General features: G+C 35.4%; 1 long non-coding RNA gene across 1 annotated transcript in view; it reads left to right on the forward strand.

The window, feature by feature from the left end:
- Positions 1-940, forward strand: part of LOC118156498 — a 14,288-nt gene extending 13,348 nt beyond the window's left edge. Inside the window, exons 3-4 of the long non-coding RNA XR_004746293.1 lie at positions 458-496; positions 606-940. This is a non-coding gene — a long non-coding RNA (uncharacterized LOC118156498). The remainder of the gene's footprint in view (positions 1-457; positions 497-605) is intronic.
- Positions 941-7,401: the final 6,461 nt, after the last annotated feature.

Below are 7,401 nucleotides of genomic sequence, written 5' to 3' on the forward strand. Positions count from 1 at the left end.
ATATAAATATATATTTTATATATATATATTTTATATATATATATATATATAGTGAGGTTTTCAGCATAAACTTTGAAGTGGCAGGGAGGAAATCCCACACCCAGACTTCTAGCTCTTCTTGAGTAAGAAGTAATTCAATAGAATCCTGACATAAAATTAATTTGCTATTAACATTGTTATATAGAAATACTAATTACACGTATACCATTATTAATTATGTTACTTTGGCTATAATTCAAATTTATTCTTGCATTCATAGAATCACTTAAGTTGAAAACAGCAACAACAACAAAAAAACGCTAAGACCAAGTCCAATCAATTGACCTAACACTGTAACATCTTATTTTTGAACTGATTTTTTTTTTTCTTTAGTGTATTATTTTTTTTTTTTCTTATCTGTGCTAGCTCTTTAAAAGGAAGAAATACAAATCACATTTTTTTCACTTAAACATAGCAGCTGGAGAGCTATCAAGATCTGCAGTTACAGTCTGTGAAGGTTTGTTGCACCTTTTCTCTCCAGTTCTTCATAACTTTCTGAAACTTGCAGGCTTCGGGCTACAATTTTATAGTCTAGGCTCTGACCCTGATGTGTTTTTGTTTTTCAGAATCTGAAAATAGCAGACAAGTTTTTTCTCACTTCTAAAACTTCAACATTAAGCAGAGCCCCAGCACACTGTAAACACTGTCATTGCCAGAAGGAGAATTATTAATAGATCTCATAAGTGATCTGCATCATGTCTCATTCTCCAGTGAGAGGTATCTGTTGCTGCACCTGTACATACATACCACACATCAGACACAGCCACATAGTTACAGACAGTAGTTGTGTGCAACAATATTAAATTATTAAATTCTTTTGTTCTGCAAACAATGGATTTTATCAACTGAATTAACTGTTTTCTTCCATCTGACATCTTTCTTGAAGAACTTAGTGCACCTGTATGTTTTAGTACCATTGTTCAGAAGGAAATACCAATACACAGAACTTGTTAGAGTGGAAATGGGGACAAAAGAAACCCCATGGATAGAACACTTTCTCATAAACATATAACACTTATTACGTATTCCTTGATGGCTTGTTTCCAAATCTGAATTTATGAATCTGAAATTAAATATTCAAGTCAGGGGAAATACTGTGCTATCAGGAACTGTCTAGGATATTATTACTATACACATTGCTGTTTTTATCTAGCTGCTCTGGGATGAGGTGAAAGGGGAAAGACATGTATAGGAGATGTAGTGAGTACTGACTTGGGGATATCGAATAACACAGAAAATAAGGAATCTTCTTCTAGGTCCCTGTATCAGTTGTTACTGGCCACATAGGGTCAAGATTTCTGGGCTAGATCCTGTTGTATTTGGTAAGCTTCACCTGCCCTGACAAAATAAATTAAACTGATCTCTCTACAAAATGATGCATTTGTTTGGTTCCTCCTCTGGGCCATGAACTTTCTGTCTGAAAGGATGTTAGTGTCAGCAGGTTGACATAGTTAACTGAAACTAATAAGCTTAACTTATCATCAAGCTATGACCTACCAAACTTTTTTCTTCTCACAAACATCTTACAGATTTTATGTCTTTTTTTTTTTTTTTTTTTTTTTTTTTTTTTTACCATAGTGTGTGTATTATACCTATTTATCATTATTAAAATGGACTATGCTTGGTTGTCCACTTCAATCCATTTCAAAGAGGTGTATTGACATTTTCTTAGAAAACGGCATCAGATCAATTTTGCAGAATTTTGCAGATCCACCTACATGGGGATTTATAAGGTGTATACTTACACTGAGACATAAATTCTTTATTGTAAGAACTATAACCTGAAGTCTGTTTCTCAGTCTTATAGCCTGCTAAGATATAAAGATATATTAAAGTCTGCATATACAATGCTTAAAATACCTCTTGAAATTTCATTAGTAGGTCATTAGTGGTCATTTTAAGACCAGAATGTTTACAAAGCTAATGAAATACAGGAAGGATAATCCAAGCCAAGAAAATATAAGTACAGAATGGAAGACCTACTAAACATTGTCCAATAATACTAAATGGAATGAGACTGGGCTTTCACCAAAATAAGTTGATAGATCTGTTGCGCTCTTTCCAAAGATTTGATCCCTCAATGAAGTCTTCATTTCAATATCCCTGCAATGATATCCTTACAAAACTTTCTGTTCACTTGAATATGGTTAAAACAAGATATTATTATTATTAATTTAAGCTGAACTCCCAATCCCCTTCTGTAGAAAATTAGCTCAGCAGGCTCACAGTTACCAAAATGCCATGATCTACAGTAAGAAATGGATCTGTGATTCTTCTCTAATGATAGAGCTTAAGGAAGTGGAGTACCTTGTAACAGCTGCTATATGAAAATAATCAGCCTTCAATCAGTGGGAATGATCTCACAGCAGGCTTCTATTATTCAATAGTAAATGTTTAGAATAAAAAAATTATTGGTGCAGAAAGAAAAAAGAATTAAGCAATAAATAGCTTGTCAGAAACCCCATAGCAAGTTTGATTAGGGTTACACTATTACAAACATACTCTAGAGACGGAGAATAATAGTTGCGATTTTTTCATCCGAGACTGGAACATGTTGCCATTCCTGTTGATTTTTTTTTTCATAAATGCTCAATAATAGGAAATGAATTATTTATGAAAACACAAACTTGTAATGCTGACCTGCCTAAAATAACATTACAGGTAGTCTTTCTAAAGTAAGCTCATACTAATGAACCTTGGGTGCCTGGAAAAAAAAAAAAAAAAAAAAAAAAAAAAGATTCTGTGGTATTGCTCATCATCTTGCAGCATCATTTCAGGTGAATTTACAAGAAAGGATGAAAGATCAGGATGAACCTGATCTAAAATATAAGTATCTTCTACAGGATATAGAGTATCCTTCATTGACTGTTTGACCAAGTAGCTAATACAGAAAGAGTATGTGGGAATAAATTGATTGCACTCTTTAACCCTCTCACATTTTGAAAAAGTAGTAAAAGTAATGACAAATTAGTGCATGGAAAAATAAGGTTTTCCCACCTTTTTTTAATTCTCTTTCAGTAACCCTTAGTAACCCTTAGCTCCCTAATCATTATGGTCCCAGATCACAGTCCTCCTTTATGCATGCTGGAGAGACTTATTACTCATAAACACTAAGATACAGTTTGGAAAAACAGGTTGTTGGTTAAAATGCCATGTCTGGAGAACCTCATTGAACTCTTTGGTATAATTAAGACTGGATGTGATCCCACAAATTATTATAGAGTATACATTATGACACTTATGAATACATGCTCAGATATTACTGGACTAAAGATATGGTGGCTTCAATTGCTTTTTCAGAAAACACATCCTTCACAAAGAAACATTTATTGCAGAAAAGTATACACTATTTAAAAGTTGGTTCTTTGCCTCATTAACTTTGTCTTGTGTCAGCAAAACAATTGTGCTTTAAAAAATTGCATGAAAGATTTTCTTATGATTCTGTCTAGTCACTTGTTTCTAGACAAGAACAACTGTAGTCAGGCTGACTCTCAATGAGTGCTTTTGAAGAAAGATTTTATTTACTTAGTAACCCTGTTGTGGCTCTGGAATTAAAAAAAAAAAAAAAAAAAAAAAAAAAGAGGGTGGAAAGGGAGAGCTGTCTCCCTTAAAACCCCCATAATGCTCCTTCCATGAAACCTATCTAAACCTGACTTTTTTATGTGAGAAGACAAATGTTCTCATTCTATAGTACTGTTCAAACTGTTTCACTGATTCTTAAAAACAACCAAAAAACAAAAATTAAACTCTGCTGATTTTTTTTTTTTTTTTTTTTTTTTTTTTTTTTACTATAGTAATTGTATTCAAGTTGAGAGTGTTTGGATGCCACTCGGGGAAGACGTGTCTTAGAGCATTTTGTAACAAAATACATTAGTTCACTCTGTTTCTTATTTCAGATGATGAGTTGTTTGAAGGAGGATAAATGGCTCATAAAGTTCTCATAAAGATGGTCTAAAAGCAGGACCATCTGTTGAAGTCATCAGTGACTTTGTGGCTAAGCTTAGCAGCTGGGAAACCTTCAACACATCAGCTCTCCTTTAATCAGGTAGGCTTTACTGAAGACAGTGGGAATTAGCATAACAGATTCTCAAAGAGCTGAAACAATAAGAGCCTTCCCCATTTGGAAAAGATATCCATATTTCAGCTCATTTCCATGCACAGATTTTTGGTTGTTTGGGTACCTGGCAGTCATGCTAAAACTGCTACACATCTGCTCATATTGTTCAGAGATGTCAGAATACTAGAAAGTGATAAAGATCCACTGGACCCTTAGTTATGATACAGCTGATGAATTTGAGCACTCAGATTTGGATATGTACTTTTGATTATTGTTACTTGTGAATTTTATTGTGCTTGGGAAGACATGAAGGTCCAGGGGCAAAGGTAGGAGCTAAGGTTTTGCTAGAGCAAAAGGAGAGAGTGTTTTTCATTGGAACAACTAAGATCATAAAGTTCTGGTTTCTGTTTCTATTTTGCATGTAGAAATACTATCACGTATGATTAAATTTATATATCTTTAAGTTGAATTATGGATGTGAAGTCGCATGCAAGCTCTTTAGGCACTGTGTAGGGAAAGTTCTGTGAATCAGAGTAGAACATACGGTAATGGATGCTGAGTGTAGGTTGTTTTAGCTATTTACTAAGGAAATGAGGACTGAAGTGTCTTAAATCTACTTTCTTGGAGAGGTGGATTACATACAACTGCAATTATGTATATTTCTGATCTGGAACCCTCCTCAAAATGTAGTAACTTGATCCTTTACTTTTAAAATATATTTCAGGAAATTGGGGAAAAGAGGGAAGCTGGCCATTCTTGCAAATGATCTCAGCTATTCTTTTCAGTAGCTTCAGAGAATAAATTATTCATTCAAATTTATTAAAAATAAATAAAATTCCCTGCTTTACCTGACTAGATTTAAACATAGAAGTCTTATTTTCTAAACCTCAGTGTTGGATAAAAATGTAAGTGACAACAGTTGTTGAATAATACATTTTATCTCTTCGTGCATTTGTCGCTATTTTTTATGACTTGCTCAAATACATAGCAAATCAGAGCTTGTATTTTACCTCTGTGTAACCTGTATATTGTGTACCTGGTAGCTATACAACACAAATCCCCATCAAAATGTTGGCAATGGAGTTTCAAAGGAGTGTCCTTAAGATGCAAAATTATAACACCTTGATGCTTTGATAACACATATCTCTTCATATAAGTGAAAGATTTTGATGTTGGTGAACAAAAACTGTGTGATCCATTCAGCAACAGCAATTATGTTAGAAACGACTGTACGCTGCAAACCCATCTTGTGGGATTTCTTGGTTTGAAATAGCCATCCCTCCCAGAGTGAGACTAAGAAGCCACAAGACAACATATAGATAGTTAAGAGATCTCAACTGCTGAACTGGTAGGAATATCCTTGGAAATAAAATGAGATACAGAGACCCTGTTAGACCAGTTCTATTTGTTTTGTTTTGTTTTGTTTTGTTTTGTTTTCATGTTTCCCAAAAGAAAAGGGAAAAAAAAAAAATATTAGAAATTATTGCTCATGTCTATTGGTGAAGTTTTAAGATTGTTTGGAAACAGACCTTGGGGGGGAAGAAAAAAAAAAAAAAAAAAGAGAGAGATTTGGAAGCCCATGCTCTTTTCTTGCTGCAGTCAGCCATTATCTCAAAAGCTTAGTTCAGAGTGTTAACTGGCTGCTATATGATGTATCTGTCAGGGGGTGAGTGTATCACATAAAGGGGTGAGTCACTGATTATTTTAGCTTACTTTCTCTTCTTACTCAGCAAGAGCCAGGAATGCTGAAATACTAATTCAAAATGTTTCTCAGTATCTTCTTTCCACATAGTATTTTCTTTCCATGTGGAGCAGTTCCTATCAAAGACTTGATTAGCATTTATGTTAGCATCCTAGTGCAAAGTGAAGGGCAGTTGAGGAAAGATTCTGGTTCCTTAATCATCCAGGCAGTCATGTGTTAAGGACTTGTCATGCTGGCTTATGAACAAGGAAAATGACAGAGGTGGGGGAAAAAAAGATTTGGGATAGTCAGAGTTCACATTGATACAGCGGTACACACCCAGTCCTTAGAACAGGGAAAGCACTCCACAGTATACTGCTGAAGAAGTCACCAGCTTATATTAAAATCACAGCTCACTGTACATTTGCAAGGTACCAGCTTCTGCCTGATGAAACTTTTTTAGATGCCTGTGTGGTGGCATGATGCAGAGATATCCCTTAGAGATAAGTCAACGTGCTACAACCAACACAGCAAAGCAGCTGATCTGTAGTGACTTATTTATCTGACATGCATCAATACCTTAACTGTTGTGGGGCCAAGTAATGGTTACTCTTGTTTTATAAGTTACATGGAATAATGTTACAAATTGGTCAAAATAATCCTATCTAATTAACATCATCACTTTTAAAGTGTTCTTGACATCAGTACTTCCATGCCTATGTCCTATTAATTCAATGCTCTCCACACTATCTGTCAGACTTCCAAATCCCCATTTCTCTTTCATTATACAGTATCCCTGCTTCCCCAAGACACGTTTCCTCTTTCAACTGCACTAACCAAGCTTTGTCCTTTCCACTTGCAACTGTTAAACAATTCCCAGGAATTGCTCTGTATAGTTTGCCTGTCACGTGTAGAGTCAAGAAGTCAGACTCCTTTCAGCGTTGTGTGGTCCTATTCCCTGCTGAATGCCAGCACAGCTGCTAGCCCTCGGAGCTTTGAGTGACCTTTGGCTGCTAAATGTTTGACAGAGATGAGGAAGTGAGGGTACAGTTGGGAGCTGCTCAGTCTGGCAGGGCATAGATGTTATTTGATGGAAGTTAGGCTGCATTGTTGAACTGGCCTGTAAAAATCATCCCCCGTATGGAGGGCATTGAATCATCAGAGTGATCTCAGTGCCTAGGAGGCCAGCTAGCATATCAGGGACCAACAGAACACTATGACCTTAGGAAAGAAAAATGATACAAGCTCATTCTTCAAAAATCTTAGAAATTACTAGTTTATTTCTGTTGCAATTGAGAAAGACAGTTCTAAGGATAAGAAAATCTTGCAAATCTTTGTGAAGCAATCTGTGTGCATGAGGCACAGTCATGAGCCATGGCCATCTAGATTTGGCAAACACTTTCTCTAGGAACTGATTTTTTTTTTTTATTAGATCTCTGTGTAAATGCTGTGGGTGCTCCTGGGGGAAAAGAATAATAATAAAAAAATCCTTTTGAGCTTTTTTTGAAGTTACATCTCTAAATATAGGAAACTTGTTCTACAGGAGGGAGGTGAAAAACAGGTTGTATCAGTTCAGTCAGAAGTGCCTGGGTGCGAGCTGGTGCATGAAGATTTTGAGAAACTC

Source organism: Oxyura jamaicensis, chromosome Z, assembly GCF_011077185.1.
Source record: "Oxyura jamaicensis isolate SHBP4307 breed ruddy duck chromosome Z, BPBGC_Ojam_1.0, whole genome shotgun sequence".
Taxonomy (NCBI): domain Eukaryota; kingdom Metazoa; phylum Chordata; class Aves; order Anseriformes; family Anatidae; genus Oxyura; species Oxyura jamaicensis.